Source organism: Falco biarmicus, chromosome 3 (genome assembly GCF_023638135.1).
Source record: "Falco biarmicus isolate bFalBia1 chromosome 3, bFalBia1.pri, whole genome shotgun sequence".
NCBI lineage: Eukaryota > Metazoa > Chordata > Aves > Falconiformes > Falconidae > Falco > Falco biarmicus.
Genome location: NC_079290.1, coordinates 42,234,170 through 42,251,750, shown reverse-complemented (window position 1 = coordinate 42,251,750; position 17,581 = coordinate 42,234,170).

Here is a 17,581-nt window from a genome sequence, read left to right as displayed (position 1 = left end):
TGGTTTTTCTGTTCATCCACTTTTTTTAGCACAGCTGGTCATTGTGCCTCTTACCTTTCCTACAATCACCAATAATGTGAGAATCATACCAATATATGTGAAGATAATCTCCATACATAGTCCATAATTCTTATTGCACATACCTGAAGTTCACGTTTCAAACTCCTTCAGGTAGAAGGATCATAGCACTGCCATGAGCTTTATCTTAGGCTTGCTCTTTGTTTTGTTGTCTTCAGTGCATAAAAACAAGCACTTGCTTACGTGTTCTGATAGACCATGGAGGCAGACTTACCTGTCAGCAATAGGCAAGTTTCTTTTGCCTGATAATGCACCTACTAGCATAGCTATTAATCTAGTGATTTCATATAGCACTAGATTTTATATACAGACATCAACCCCCACATATCTCATATTTCAGCTATCTTTCATTTATATTAGAAACACAGAAATGAACACAACAGCCTAAATGAAAACCAGAAGAGAGGTTTACTTAATGCCACAGCTGATACTTTTGTCAAGATCTTAATAACATAAAAATGCTGTAAGGAGGATATAAAAAAAGAATAAATTAGTGTATATAATTATGTATTTGCAATGAAATGCTTATTTAGTAAATTATACTACCTAAACATCCCTTCATTAAAAAGTTTTGAGAAATACAGGTTGATCATAAAATATAAAACCTTATAGAGTATAAATTAAGGAAAAGAGATACTATGATTATCATTTATTGATACGTATTTTTTCCAAGCAGAACATTGTATGTTGTTGTGTTTTGATAATGTAGTAAGCCTGAAGAACTGACTTCATGTAAGAGCTGGTAGGCAATGTAAAATGTTAGGGTTTTTTACTAGTGGGTTGACAAGTTAGTTGTTTGCTTCTGATTAATAAAATTTAGAAGATAGAAAGAGTAAGTATATGGTGATAAAATGAAATATTGAATTGATTTTGTGAGGCATACCAAATTTGGGAAAATGCACTTCAATTGGTTCTCTTTTTCCTGAGCTCCTATCTCATTGGGCACTGGCTTTGGAGTAACTCCATCCTGTACTCAATTTTCAAAGAATTTCCATCTGGTTTCATGATATTGGCCCAGTGTTTGAAAGGTAAATAGGCATTCAAGCACGCAAAGATAGTTTTCAGAGTTAACTGACCACGATCAGGGCTTTCTGAGACAGTCACATAGTCAGTTGGGGGAAAAAGTGACTCATTTTTATGAAGCATCCAGCTTCATTTTCCTTTGTGTAGCCAAGACCCCAAATTACCCTGATGTGCTTGGCTGGGTATGTGATGAATAGGTTGGCTAGAGGAAGGAACTGGTACTGTCTATAATTTCCATCTACCTCTAGGAGGTCCATGTGAGGAAATCTCAAGCAATAATTTGAAGACTTTTCACATGAAGTAGTTCAGGATTACTATTTTTCTAGTTTTTGAAATAAATTGCATAAAGTTCTTTGGAGAGTAGGAGCAGTAAATGATGATGATTTTGAAACAGTACACTGTTTCCCGCCTAACATGTACTTCTTCCCTTTTGATTTTTACCCAGCTCCTCTCCCTGCAGCATCTGAACAACTTAAGTCTTTCTTGCCTTCCATAATCTTAACAGCAGTCCTGTTAAGAGAATAGTCATGTCTACATCTAAATGGCTGGCTGAGGGGGCCTTCCAGGCTCCTGAGTCGTTGGTGAGACCCTACCGTGCAGCAGCTGGCTCCACGGTTTCTGGAGAAAGAAAACCCAGGGGCTCTGACTTTAAGGACCCTGCAGTAACCACCAGCCTTGTCCCAGACAAGCCGTGATCCATGCCACGATCCACTCAGTTTAGGTGCTGCCATAACTGCCAACTGTGCCTACTCACTATAAAACTTCCTGGAGGGATACAGGGAAATAAAACAAGTTAGCAAGTAGGCTAACCTTTAGTAGACCTGTTAAGAGAGAAACTATTTACATATTCAAAACAGCAAAGGCCACGCTGTTTGCAAATAATATATGTTTTGGTTTTACAGCATCCATTGAAAATCATTAGGTAGCAGGGATCACAGAACTGCTTTCAGCTAAACCAGAAATAGAAGTCAGCTGTTACTAATAAACTCCATTTTCAATTGATTGAATAATTATTTTATTCAGCCAGTTTTCTTTTGAAAATTGTTGCATCAAATAGTTTGAAAACTGTTCCAGATGTCAGTTGTTCTTTACCACTGGGAATGCATGAGCAAATGGAAGATAGGTCATTTGATTGATAAAAATAACATATATAAATATGACCCCATATTCTATCTTACTATATCTGACAAGTAATTTTGCTCCTAATGAAACTAAACCTGAGAGTTCCTTTCCTAATTTAGACAAAAATTCAACTGTAATTTGGTGTGTAGTCAAAGAATACACTCCTGGGTCCCTTCCAGCAACGAGTACCTCTGGATGTTTGAAGGTGAAAGCTTTAATCTTGATACAGGTTCATCCTTCCTGATATCACTTAACTTAATGTCAGGGTTTACCGAAAATCTTCTGTCAAAACTATTAAGAACACATTGGTTTTTGATTGAATGACTCTTTTGTGAATCACACTGCTTCCAATAGAAAATGTTGACTCTTGGTGGAAATGCCGGAAAACCAAAAGTGCTACCTTGGAAGTACTTTCTCCATTCTTCCCATCCCTGCTTGCTGCTGTGTCCAGCTTCCTAGCTCAGATTACACTGTTTGTAAAGCATTTAAGTGCCTCTTAGAGCAGTGAGATGCAGTGTATTGTGGAGGCAGAGAGGACAAAATGTCACAGCAAAAAGTTTGCAAACAATTGTTTTTCTTCCCTCTTCTCCTGGCTCTGAGATCTGTTACTCTGAAATACTGATTTACAGCAAGATCATGTTACTTCTTAACATATTAGTCATACTTTTGACAGCTTAATAAGATTCAATAGCACATTTTAAAAAGCTGAAAAACATTTCAAAACATCATTCTTGACATGTCATTAAAAATAATTCTATTCTAAGGTACAGCACTTCCTTAAAAAAAACCAACACAACCCAAAACTTAAAACCAAACAACAACAATTCACCATGCTATTTTAGGGCTTAAAACTGAAATTTTTTCACTGGTATTTCAGGGTTTCTGAGACAGTAAATAAAGCAGCAATTTATAATGTCTTTCTGTGGCCTGTAAAGAAGTAGATACAATGAATACTGTAGTTTACACAGACCAGCCACAAAGAAGTGTTAATTTATTAAGACTAATGAGCTTATTCACGTACATTTGCTCCTTAGAAACAAAAAGTTCTGGATAAAATCCTGGCTACCCTGAACTTGGTGGGAATTTAGTCACTGACTTCAATAGCTTGGGACTCTTCTCTGCACCGCTGCATTCACGTTGCCTACTGGGACCTGCACAGAGGTCGTACAGGAGAGGACTAACCGGCCCAGGGCAAAGACATGCCAAGGACTCTTCTGGCAACCAGCAGCATAAAATAGCATAGCCATGGCCAGTGAGGCTAGAATTTCACCTTCTCCATCCAGTCTCTTTTAACTGAAGTACACTTGTCCCCTGTTTCTCTGTTGCTCCCATGTCAATAGCTGTTCATAAATACAGGCATTGCCTAATTTTTTTCCAACGCAGGTCAAAGGGAACAAGAGTCTTTCTAGCAAAGTAGCTAGTTAGTGTAAAGCTGGATTTGACTGAATTCACTGCCCTCTCAAGGAAAAGAAATCTGCAGAGTAATAAAATTTTAAGTGTCCTTAAAGCTGTAAATGTTAAGCAACTATTTTATTTAATTGCATACCATATGCCACATTTGGCACACATTAAAATCTGCAGGTTTTTTATGTGTTTCTAACTTCTCACTAACTAGTACTTAGTTAAATTTTTAATCTAAAACTTCTTAAATACAGGAGTAGCCTACATGAGTTTACAGTCTTCTCTCGTGCAAGAAAGGAAAAGGTAAAAATCTGTAACTCTTTAAAGCTTTAGAGAGTCAAACCCCATATATAATCAACAGGCATCACCTTCCTGCTGGATCACTGAAACTTAGGTCATATGTTCCATCTAACATGCCATAATTTTTACAAATTAAATTGTCCTGTAGTGCAAGCTTAATGCATCCTGTCATCCACCATGTATCTATTTGAAAACAAACATCTAATTTGCATGTGTAAATACATGTTCTTTCAGGCAGGGAAGCCTAAATATGTTTCTCCTAAATCTGAAACTAAGCATTTAAATTAATTTTCTGTTTTTCAAGTCTTCAATATGAATTCTCTCTATTGACCATCTGTTGTGTATCTTCTTCCCTCAAATACATCTCCAAAGAGCTAAAAATAAGACATTATCCTGTATTGTAGAGTAAGGATGTTTTTTCACAGTAAGAAATCATATAAGATTCTGAAGGTAGAAAGGGCTCTACTATGTGCTAAATCACATTAAAAGTTATTACAGTTAATTTTTGTAGCCTTTTTTTAAAAGAAAATTGTTGCCAGAAGGAAGAATTTTAGACCACATAGAGGAAGAATTGCTGGCTTTTGATTCTTTCTTTTAGGTTGCAATGCCATAAATAATATTTTTTTTAGGGGTAGAATAGGAGTAGAAGTATTCATTTCATGAAATCAGTTTTAAAACAAAACCAACCCAAAACAACCCAACCCAAACCAAAGCCACAGTTTGCCTGAAGCTAAAGGCAGGAACCTGATGAAGTTCAACAAAGGCAAGTGTAGGGTCCTGCACCTGGGGAGGAACAGCCCCACGCACCACCACAGGCTGGGGGCTGACCTGGACCTGCTGGAAGGCAGCTCTGTGGGGAAGGGCCTGGGAGTGCTGGGGGACAGCAGGCTGGCCATGAGCCAGCAGGGTGCCCTGGTGGCCAAGGAGGCCGGTGGTACCCTGGGGTGTGTTAGGAGTGTGCCCAGCAGGTGGAGGGAGGCGATCCTCCCTGTCTACTCTGCCCTGGTGAGGCCACTTCTGGAGTGCTGTGTCCAGTGCTGGGCTCCCCAGTTCAAGAGAGACAGGGCACTACTGGAGAGGGTCCAGCAGAGGGCTGACTAGGGGACTGGAGCATCTCGTTTATGAGGAAAGGCTGAGGGAGCTGGCCCTGTTTAGCCTGGAGAAAAGAAGACTGAGAGGGAATCTTATCAATGTCTACAAGTATCTCAAGAGTGAATATGAGGATGGGGCCAGGGTCTTTTCAGTGGTGCCCAGTGACAGCACAAGAGGCAATGGGCACAAACTGAAACACAAAAAGTTCCATCTGAACATGAAGAAGACCTTCTTTACTTTAAGCACACCAGAACAGGCTGCCCAGGGAGGTTGTGGAGTCTCCTCCTCTGGAGACACCCAAAACCTGCCTGGATGTGACTCTGTGCAACCTGCTGTAGGTGAACCTGCTTTATCAGGGAGTCGGATTAGATGATCTCCAGAGGTCCCTTCCAACCCTGACCATTCTGTGATTTTGTGAAGGACTAAGAACTCAGAGCCTCCTCTACACTACCTTTCCTCAGTAGTGATTTTCATAGATGAGATGCAAAACTATGTCATATGTTTCACCTGTATTTTGCCTCAACAACGTGCACTTACTTTTTTCCTGAAAGTGACTGCATTGGAAATATGGAAGCACATGGAAATAAAAGAGATTTTTTCTCAAAAATTAATAATCCACAAAGCAAATGTTAGTACTTGGGTGCCTTCCCAAGGTACAATGGAAAAGGCATCTTTCTCCAGAATTTCTTTTTTTACTATTTTTTAGGATGGATTAAAACTGAAAAGTTTTTGTTTTTTAATGTAAGTCCTTCCTAAAGTCTTCCTGAACTCTGATTGCATATGGCATTCTGTAACTTTTAGTGTCTCTGATCACCAGGAATATTAAATCAAACCATGATCTAGAGTCATCAAAGGGATAATGTGCCATGAAAAGATGAACTTAATTCAATTTCAATAACTTTATTGGCACTATACTGTGCCCAGGTACAGTAGAAGTTAATCAAGACAATGAATATAAGACATCTGTTCATTCAAAATAATTCAGTATTAATTTAGTGTGGATTTTACACACAGAGAGCTAACTTCTGCAGTAAAACATCAGCTGTTTTTAATGCTGCTTAATATGCAAAATCAGCAGATTAGTTTGGCACAGATTTCTAATGGAACAGTCCTGACCTTGTATCAGAAACTAAAACTGTTTATGCTGTGAAAATAATTGTCTTCAGAAAGTTTGATATTCTGTGATGGTAACTTTTAAAACTGGTATGCTATCACTTGGAAAAAGGTCATTTGAAACTCAGAATTTGTTCCCTTCCTGTTCACATTTTATTCTTAAACAGATAAAGTGTTCTTGATTTTTCATCTGTGGCTCCACATTGTTGCAAATAGATACCCATCTGCTGTATAACTTGCTTATCAAGAAACTCAGTTGAAAGCTGAGGATTTGGAGTGATTGTACTGACCTTGCAGCATAAAATATTTCCTTACCATTGAAAAGAGTAAATACTAAATGCTTTTAATTGAGACTAATGAAACAGATAGTGCTTCCCATTTCAGTTGGTTCCCTGTATCATTTTTAAAACTTTCTTGAAAGCCATCTTAATGAAACATTCCTCCCAGTGAACTGTTTTGTTAAAATATTTGTGCAAGCCAAACATCTGAAGAGGCATGTTGCAAACATGAGTCAAGTGGAAACAGAGGTTTTAAAGTGCATTTGAGAAAAGTATTATTTGTAAGTTAGCTTCCATTTTCTGCTCAGGATGTCCCATCAACATAGTTTCTGGGAGGTTAATATCCAGAAAGAATTCAAAGCAAGTTGTTTCACATAAACTATCTTCTGTTAGCTAATAGTGGACTCTTTTCACTAGATTCTAGTAGTACATTAATAAATGTTTAGGAAGCAGAGTGAAAGAACTCGGATAGTCAACAACATGTAAATCCAGTATGTACTGGAGTTTTAGCATAATAATGTATTTGTCAAAAAGGTGGCAATGAGTGGGAATGTGCAGATATGTCTAAAACTGCTTCTATAAGTCTTTGAGAAAATTCATGTTAACAAGTCCTTGCCCGTCTACAATGGCAAAGGCATGAAAGACAGTGCATCAATATTTTGCCAATGGTAGATGGGATTCTTTATAACTAATTATGTGTTAGAGCTACAATTATTGACCTTTCATGGGATCCTTAGGAAAGACACAGATTACTTTTTTTCTTTCAGCTTTATTGCAATTGCTTTCCTACCCATTAATTTCTGAAGAGGCATGAGGACTGCAGCTCTTGTAAAGGACTGGGGTAACAGGCTCAAGAGTCAGGCAGGTATAAATCACTTTTCTTAGATGTCCTCTGTGGTGCTCACAAACCTGCATTCAGAAACACTATGGTAGTGTAAGTTTGTAACAGTGGACGAGTCTTAGCCTTTCTAGTTAATGTCATGTATTGCTTGTATGCAAATATGCAATGGAAAGTGAGTAATATGTGTGTGATTTTGTGTGGTTTAGCTTTTAATGCAGTTGTTAAGTACTAGATTAATTTCTCTCTACAAACCTACTGAATTGGCCAGATCGGTAAATATTCATTAAGTCTTATTCTGAGTTTCCTAATAAAGCACGTTGAACTATTCCTTTAAATATTGCTATTATGGCCTAATATAAGAAACAAGTATTACTTTTCTCCCAAAGGGGAAGTCAAAGATTAACACAGCCTCAAGTGGGATCTTTGTGGTAAGAAGGAGAAGTTTGAAGGATTACCTTAAATTATCCCAGCGGCCATTAGATTTCAGAAGTTCAAATTCACCAGTCCACTCTCAAAAGACTAAGTCTGCTGAAATAGCAGGCAATGTCATGTCTGTAAATAGCAAAAATGCAGTGGATTGGGCAGTTAGAAAGAAACTGCTGGTTTGCTAGCAAAGTTAACGAACGTCCTCTGCAAAAAAAGATATTGTGCTTGTCTTAAAATTAGAGATTTGGATCTTAACAAGTGATCAGAAAAAGGAAATCAGACTCTTTAATTCCTGATACATAGTTCTTCAAGTCTATTTCCAGAAGATTTTTGTAGCCAGGAGTGACAGACAGCAGAGGAATCATTTTTTAGTTATTTGTTTTAGCAGATCTACAAACTATGCTTTGACCTGAAGATTGAGATTCCAAAGACCCATTCTCCTTGGAACCATGAAGTTAAAGAAACAAAAAGTCATGAACAAGTGCAACTTTTTTTTACCTGTCATGAGGAGAATAAAGCTTTTATAATCGTTAATAATAAATGACTAAAACAGTTATTTTTTTCTGTGTAAGAAGCTGCAAGACCAAGGTAATAGAGCGTTCTCCAAAGGCATGCAATAGGCAGTAAAAACACTATTCTAGTATAGTGAAACAGAAATTCTTATCAAAATGGTGGTCATTCATTTTAAAATGAATGATGTTCAAGGAAAGACAAAGACTGTAGTTGGGCTTTTTTGAGGCATTATAATAGCAGTCAGCTGAAAGCGCTGAGTAATGAACCAGATGATACTACGTGGGGTTGTCCATCTAAGCTTCCCGGCAGTAAGGAATTTACTATAACAATTTATGGACTTGGGTTCCCATGGAAGGAAATACATGTATGCCTTTCTTGATGCAAGTGAAAGTAAAAGCTGAAAGATAAAGTAACTGTTCCCAGGGCTTTTCACATTAGACTTGATTTCTGCATTAATCATCTCTATCACAAACAGTCCTTGGCTGTAGTCCATGAAGACAAGGGAATGATTTCACAAAGCAAAGGAAGACATTTTTCATTTACTTGTGGATGCCCTCAGTCTGAAAGGTAATCTTTCAATAACAGAGGAATTTAATGTGAAAGCAATGCTATTGACAAGTAAGGTTAAACAGACTGAAGGAATGTCGAGTTTCACTTCAGATCCTAAGTAAAGTCACTTGTCTTTGTGCCCAATATGTTTGCAGCTTTGAATACTGGAAGTGTTAAGGTTAATCTTAACTTTCTTTTCTTTCCTTTTGCTTGCCCTTACTGGCCATTGCCAAACTGTAAACCAGTTGTAAACCAATCATGATGCTTATTGTGCTACTCAAAAGGTTTCCCCAAAAAGTTAAAAAGTTTTCCAGAAAAAAAAGAAAATTTCACAAATGAAAGGTCTGAGAGGTACCAGCCTGTGTTAATGCTCAATATAATTCCTAGCCATCTCACCCACAGCTGCCTGCTGAGATGCTCAAAGCCTGGAATTACACTAAATCCATGTAAACTCATGTCTGAAGTCAGAGGCAGCTGATAACACAAAGCTGGAATTTCTTTTGATGAATAATTCTGTAAGAATGACTATTTAGGCATAATGCATAGGGAATATTTTGCTCTGGGAAGCTGAAGCTGAAGCAATGCTGAGTTTAGGCTGTTGACTTGGCCCTGTTCCCCACAGCATTCTTGGGTGCAAGGTGGCCTAGGAGGACATTCAGCAATGTTCAGCTGTAGGGCTTGGAACAGGGTTCCCAGATCTGTCCATCCATTAGGACACCCTTGGCATAAGGAGTGCTCCTGTGGCAGACAGGGAAACACTGGGAGCCCAGGAGGTGACCTGAACAAAAACATAGGCAACGTTTCTACTAGGACTCACTTTTCACCAAATGTTTGCCTAACTGGCCTAACAACACAAAGTATTTTGATGACAGTTTTTCAGAATAAAACCCTTTCATTGTAAATTTGCAATCAACGTCAGTAATTGGTGATGTTGCCATGTCGCCTAGCTTCTGTTTTACCTTTTCTTTTGTGCCGTGGAAACTTTAATATCTCTGTACTTCATGGAAGACCTGTGATCATGATTGTTTTTCAAGTGCTGTAATGTGCCTGAATTGACATATTTTCTTCTGCAAGATGAGTGCATAGAGCTGATAACTAAAGTTCCTGACTATTTGGATTTTCTTTGGGTGGGGGGTGAAGGGAGGGATGAAAGCAGAATATTTGGGACCTCTGGAGGTCATAGCTTCACATTTAGACAAAGTTGCTCAGAGTTTAACCAGCAAAGTTTTGAAAATCTCCAAGGACACAGATTTGACAGCCTTTCTTAGGCAGTCTGCTGTTTTTCCCTTGCTGCAGCTTGTGTCTGTTGCTTCTTGTAATGTTACTCTGTGTCTCTGGTACCACCTTCTCTGTAACCACTTGGCAAGTATTTGAAGGTGACAATAATACTCTTACCTGCAGCCTTCTCCTCCAGATTGAACAACACCCGTTCTGTCAGTTCTTTACCTACACCATCCACCAGTCCACTGGACCTTCTCATTTGTCAATGTCTTATTTGTATCAGAGAGCCCAAAGCTGGAGGGATTAATCCAGATGTGGTCTCATAAGTGCTGAATATAGGAATACAAATGCTCTTCTTGATCTGCTAGCAAGAGTATACTCTTACTAATGCAGCCCAGTGACTGTCCTTCATCCCTACAGAGGAACATGCTGGGTCTTGTTCACCAAGACCCCTAGCTCCTTGTTTTCAAAGCTTTCTCTCCCATCAATGTCAAGTCTTTATTGTTGCATGCTGTTAGTGCATCCCAGATGCAGGACTTTGCGTGTGTCCTTGACTTGGGAAACGGTGCATGTATGAGTGCATTGTTCTCCATCATGCTTTTAAACCCAGTTTATAGTCACTGACATATTACTTGAGTAATACAATCCAAAGACTTCTGTAGTCTCTAAGTAATTATAGCTGTGACTGGTTTCAGTCACAATATATGGCAGTTAAACCCAACAAAAACAGGCTCTAGAGTTAATAATTTAGCTTTCTGAAGTGAATGTTGTGCATGTAAGATGAAAACTGTATCCCTTAGGGTAATGGGGTTTTTTTCAGTGGGGTTTTTATTTCAGCACCCAGAATTATTAAGTATTAAATGCACATCCACATTTATTGCAAATGTTACAGTTCATATATTTGGACAGCTATATACTTAGCTATGCCTGAATAAGATACAAAATACCTTTTTTGCCTACATAAGCACCACTGAAATTCCTGCCACATATTCAGGCCCAGGATCTTAAGGAAGGCTTCCAAAACATGGTCAGTAGCTTCTGGGCTTATATCCCTTTGCAGAATCAGTATCCAAAAAAACAGGAAAAAGAGAGAGTCTTTGCCAGATAACAGAAGGCAAAGCATTTTGTTATTACGATGCACAGGTGGGGAATTGTGCAACTCAGTTTGTATAAAACCACAGTCCGAATAAGCCCAGGTGAGGGTTGGCAGGTGGATCCAGCAAAGCAGGCTTTGAGAATGTCCCTTCAATACTGATTGATGACTTGTAGCCAACTGAAGGAAAAATAAAAATGGTTGTGATGGCTTTCCTGCCACCTCTCCAGTACACCATAAAGGGCCAAAAGGCTGCAACAATACAACCTATTAGAAATCACTTGCTCTTCTTATCCTTAGTTAGCTTTTACTTTTTCTGGTATGTAAGATGGTAGGAGGGATGGGATCTTAGCAGGACTGAAATCAGTAGGCATTTTCACTGTGCATTTTCACTCCAAGGATGGAACCAACACTTCGGCTTTAACTTAAGCAGTTTAAGGCTGACTTGTCTTTTCCAAAATAGCCATCTGGACTCCTCTCAGAAGTGAGAACAGACATACATAATGTGCAGAGTATTCCAGCAGGTTAGATACCTATCTTGGAGACCTTCTCTATTTCAGCTTTCCATTTTGAAGACAAATTGTTCAGCTACATACAGACTTCTAAAAGTGCTTGATTAGCACTTAAACATAATTTTGTGGACTTTAATCTTAAAATACATATGCAAGAGCAAGGTACTACTTTTTTATATAGGGTAACTTTTTAGCAGGTATGAAATTATATTTTTCAATCTGCAATGAAATCATAGTTGTTCAATAGGGAGGCAAGTGAAGGTCTATGTCTACTCTGTTTCACTGATTAGTCTCATTGCTCTGTTTCAGTCTGTCACAAAGATCAGGAAAACAGATATTAGAAAAATGGAGGGGAAGGATGTGTGTATGTTAGAATTTTCCTTGGATCTGATCTTGTTCTGAATCTGATGAGGTTGCTTTACCACCTAGTGGAAAGGATTAATATTGGGCACACAAAACTGTTAGCGACAAAAAGTTTAACTGTAAAAAGTTGAAATATCATCAGTTCTTCATGCACAAATTGAACTGGTAAAAAGACAAATATTTTCTGACCTCCTTCTATATTTCAAATTGTTCGCACAGTTGTTTTATTACACAAAATTCTTTGCTGTGGTGTTGGAAATTTCTTGTGCTACTCCTTTTTTTCTTGTGTAAGGTCATAGTAACTCCTTTGATAGCACAGGTCCAAGGCAAGTATAACCAGGAATCAGGCTGAGAACTTTCTCCCTAGAGTCATCTGAACTTTTAAAACTTAATTCTTCTAGGACTTTTTAACAACAACAACAACAATAATAGTAATTTGATTCATGACTTTAAATTTTATTCTTATTTTTAAAGTGAGCTCAGAAACGCAGATTGCAGCACTCCCATATCAGCCCTACCTATTGGTCATCAGCTTAACATGGACTTCATAGAGAACCAAAAACCTAAAAATCCTGGGAACTCAGCAGGGCATAGGTTTGTACTTTGTTTCAATGGATAATTTTGATCTCATAGTTCAACTGTGGTGAGTGCTAATGGTTCAGAAAAAGAAGTTAAAAATGATAAGCAGGGTGCTTGATTCTGTACCACAAACCATAAATGCAAAATTCTTTAGGTGCTGCAGAACTCCAGCTGACTTACTGTAGCTGGAAGGCCCTAGAAAGCTTTAAAATGGTTATTCAACACCCATGGTGATCTGTGTAAGGCAGAGCAAAATATGTGACCATTTATCACATGCATGCTTTGCTAGAGTCGAGAAACTTTTGCAGGACTTGGATGCGTGAAACAACTGGTGAGCAAAGCAATCAAGTAAACCTGACTGTTTTATTCAGTCTGGGCATATGAGACAGTGATTTCAAGCCATTGCCTTTCATTTTTTATGTTTCCGGAGCCAAAAACTCATGAGAGAACTAAACTGTGGGAAATCAAAAACAGAATATACGTTTGCATATTTCAAACACCTTCCCCACGACTATATTTTGGCTTGCTCAGCACTGAGCTATCCCACGGCTGTTCAGGCCCCGGTACATCATATCCGTGGCCTGGATGACAGGGTGTGATGTTGTCGGATAACAATGCAAAGTGCCTGCGTGATGAGGGGCTGGCCCAGTGCCGAGGGCAGACCTGTGATGTATGCACTGATTCAAGGCGCAGGATTCCCAGATGGGAGCACAGCGGTGAAACAGTGCTCGGCGGATGGGATAAGTGCCCTCATTAGTCACACGCTGGACAGCATAAGTGCCTCCATTATTCACATGCAGGTCCATTGTATATTGAGGGAAATATGTATCATTATTGTTTACTCAGTCACAGCGCAGCACTTTATCAAGTTTAATGTTACTGAATTAAGTATGCAAGCACATGACCTTTTTAACCTTTTTTAAGCTGCTCCTATCATGCTGGTAGGTGATCTCAGGACTAAAAATAGAGTGACCTATTATATCACCAAGGCAAATGCTGTGCCAATGGAGGATTTACATCATTTAGTGGGGGACAATTTAGATATAATCAGACAGAATTACTCTTGATCGTAACAAAATGAAACTACTGCCCCACACATTTCATATTTTTTAATGGTGTTTTCTAATCTGAAGGCCAAAATGGAAGAAATACAAATGAAACTAACACTGTTTGAATTTAAAATACAAAAGCAAGATCCAAATACTTTGATAGGTTGTAAGAGATTAAGGGTATTTATTTTCTTAAATAATATTGTGTCATGGATAGTATACAACCATCTATTTTACTGTTATAGAGGATTGATGACAGTTTTTATAACAGCTCAAGTATATCATGTTTACTTTGATATATATCAAAAGAAAGTAATATATATTCAGACTCTGAAATACATCACTGAAGGTGTTTAAATACTTTTTTGTATATGACACAAATTTTGAAAGCTTTTGGTGCGAAGGTAGAGGGTAAGTGAACAGTCCCTTTGCAGCTGTTCACACTGTGTTTCATGCCAGCGTGGACACCAAAGGCTTGGTGGCACTCACAAGCACTGCTTGGTCAGACATGGCCCTCAAAAAGCTACAAATTAACATTCAACAAACCAGAAAGAAGTAAGATGAAGAAGAGCAGGAGGTCAACAAAACAACCAAGGGACTGATCTTCTGCAGAACAATACCACAAATCAAAAAGCCATCCACGGACAACTCACTTAAAAGGCAATGAGGAGATGTTAACTGAAGTGCATGAATTGGCACCCTTAAAACATTACTAGCAAATTGTTGGGAGCAGGAAGATATGTCTTCCTTTCATTAAATTTGACCTAATATTTCTAGGAGTCTTTTTGATAGCACTTAAAAATTAAGTTAAAAAGCCCGTGGGGGAATTACTTCATGACATAACTCCATCCATTTTGGCATGGCCAAATTCTCCTCATTGCTGTTACACTGATCTTTTGGGAACCACATAATTCATTTTTATTCTCAGAAGTTGTTATTACAGAAACCTGCTCTTTCCTCTGCATCCATTTCCCTGATTTACACCTTTGCAAAGGTTTCCATTAGAGTCTTCTTTACAGCCAGCCTCCCTTTGCTGAGGGATAAGATGACAATGGGACCCCACTAAGCAGGGAGTGGTGAGATGTACCTCCTGGCCCACGTGGTGTGACATCTCCACCATTTCTGTAGCTGTCATCAACATCCATCAATATGCCTTTGGAACAGTGGATCAAAACAGATTAATGCTGAACCCTTTTATCATCTGGGAAATTGTGGAAGTGGGGTATCCCTCTGACTGACTTATTCCATATCCATTTCTAGTACTATTTTGATGAAGCACTTTCCAGACATCTCTCTGCTCACACTCCAATTCCTGCTTCCTCACAAGCATATCTAGCCACTGTTCATCATCACTAATTCCATGAAAAGCCTGATTTCTACTCAGACCCCCTAGTGCAAAGTTATTATATAGCGATTATTAATGGGCTTACCTCCAATTTCATTTTCCTGGTGTTAAAAGCAAATTTTACAAGCACATATACATTAACCCAATGGATCAGAGCAAAAAACAGATTGCTGGAAAGAGAGGCTGGCATGAGCCAACAAACTTACCATTCTGGTTGCTTTGTTTTGACAGATTTCCCTATGGGCATTTAGAAATAAGTAAAGGTGTTCAAATCTGTGCCCCTGGTAAGAAGAGTCAGAATTTCACCCAAACTTAAAAATGTAAAATTCATATTATGAGCCAAAATCAGGAACTGCTGGCCATAGATACATTAGATATACCTAACTGTACTGACATGTTTTTAGAAGACAGCAGTATTGCAAGGCAACTTTGAATTTTCATTTTTTCATGAGTGGTTTGGGTTGGAAGGGACCCTAAAGATCATCTAGTTCCAACCCCCCTGCCATGGGCAGGGACAGCTTCCACTTGACCAGGTTGCTTAAAGCCCCATCCAGCCTGGCCTTGAGCACTTCCAGGGATGGGGCAGCCACAGCTTCTCTGGGCAACCTGTTCTGGGAGCTCACCATCCTTATAGTGAACAATTTATTCTTTATAACTAATTTAAAACTACCCTCTTTCAGTTTAAAGCCATTCCCCCTTGTCCTATCTCTACATACCCTTGTAAACAGTCCCTCTCCAGCTTTCTTGTAGGCTCCCTTTAGATACTGTAAGGATGCTATAAGGTCTCCTTGGAGCCTTCTCTTCTCCAGGCTGAACAACTCCAACTCTTCCATCCTGTCTTCACAGAAGTGCTCCATCCCCTTGGTCATCTTTGTGGCCTTGCTCTGGACTCACTCCAATAGATACATCTCCTTCTTATGTTGGGGGTCCCAGAGCTGAATACAGTACTCCAGGTGGGGTCTCACAAGAGCAGAGCAGAGGGGGAGAATCAGCTCCCTCAACCTGCTGGTTGAACCTCAACCCTCTTTTGATGCAGTGCAGGCTTTGCTTGGCTTTCTGGGCTCCAAGCGCACATTGCTGGGCCATTGAGCTTTTTGTCCACCACCTCCTTCTCCTCAGGGATGTTCTCAATCCACTCTATGCTCAGCCTATATTTGTGCTTGGGATTGCCTTGACCCACGTGTAGAACCTTGTACTTGGCCTTGTTGATCTTCATGAGATTCACATGGACCCACCACTCCAGCCTGTAAAGGCCCCTCTGGATGGCATCCCTTCCCTCCAGCATGTTGACTGCACCACACAGCTTGGTGTCATTGGCAAACTTTCTGAGGGTGCACTCAAGCCCACTGTCCATGTCACTGACAAAGATGTTAAACAATTCCAGTCCCAGTACCAACCCCTGAGGAATGTCATTTGTTAGTGGTCTCCACTTTGATGTCGAGCTGTTGATCGCAACTCTTTGAGTGTGACCATCCAGCCATTTCCTTATCCACTGAGTAGTCCAGCCATCACATCCATGCCTTTCCAGTTTAGAGACAGGGATGTTGTGCAGGACAGTGTCAAATGCAGGACAAGTCCAGGTAGATGATACTAATTACTCTTCCCTCATCCACCAATACTGTAACCCCGTCATAGAAGTCAACCAAATTTGTCAGGCATGATTCACCCTTAGTGAAGCCATGTTGGCTGTCACCAATCATATCCTTATGTTCCATGAGCCTTAGCATAGTTTCCAGGAGGATCTGTTCTGTGATCTTGCAGGGCACAGAGGTGAGACTGACAGGCCTGTAGTTCTCTGGTCTTATTTCCCTTTTTAAAAATGGGAGTTCTCTTTCCCCTTTTCCAATAAGTGACAACTTCACCAGACTTCCATGACTTCTCAAATATGATGGATAGTGACTCAGCCACTTCACCCACCAGTTCCCTCAGGACCCGCAGATGCATCTAATCAGGTCCCATGTGCACCTTCAGGTTCCTTAGATAATCTTGAACCTGATCTTCTCCTACAGTGGGTGATTTTTCATTCTCCCAGTCCCTTTTCCTTCTGTGGCTTGAGTGGTATGGCTGGAGCACTTGCCAGTGAAGACCAAGGCAAAAAAGTTGTTGAGTAACTCAGCCTTCTCCATGTCCGAGATAACCAGCTCTCCCATTTTGCTCTGGAGAGGGCCCATGGTTTTCCCTGGTCTACCTTTTACCACCAATGCACCTATGGAAGCTTTTCTTATTGCCCTTGACATCCCCGACCATATTTAATTCTATCATGGCTTTAGCTTTCCTTACCTGGTCCCTGGCTGCTCAGAAACTATATTAGGATATTTTAGGATATATGAATTTTAGTTCTTCTGCTTGCTGCAATGATCAGATACCAGTCAAACCATAAAAACCAACCTAGATTAAAATTTTCTAGTTTTCTGGAGGATAACATGTAAAATTTCAGGTCCACAAATCAGATGCATATAAAACACAATAAGTATATAACAAGACATAAAACTACTTGAAATTTAAGAATTTTGCTAAGCTAGAATCAAGGGACAAATTTTAGATCCACATCAAAACAGCTCAGAGATGTCTGTGCCTATGATACTAGCTTACCCCTTACATCAAAGGGATGATATCATACACACAAGTAATTATTATTTAAATGTGCTCTCAAACTATAAGTCATGGAACTTGTGATGGAACT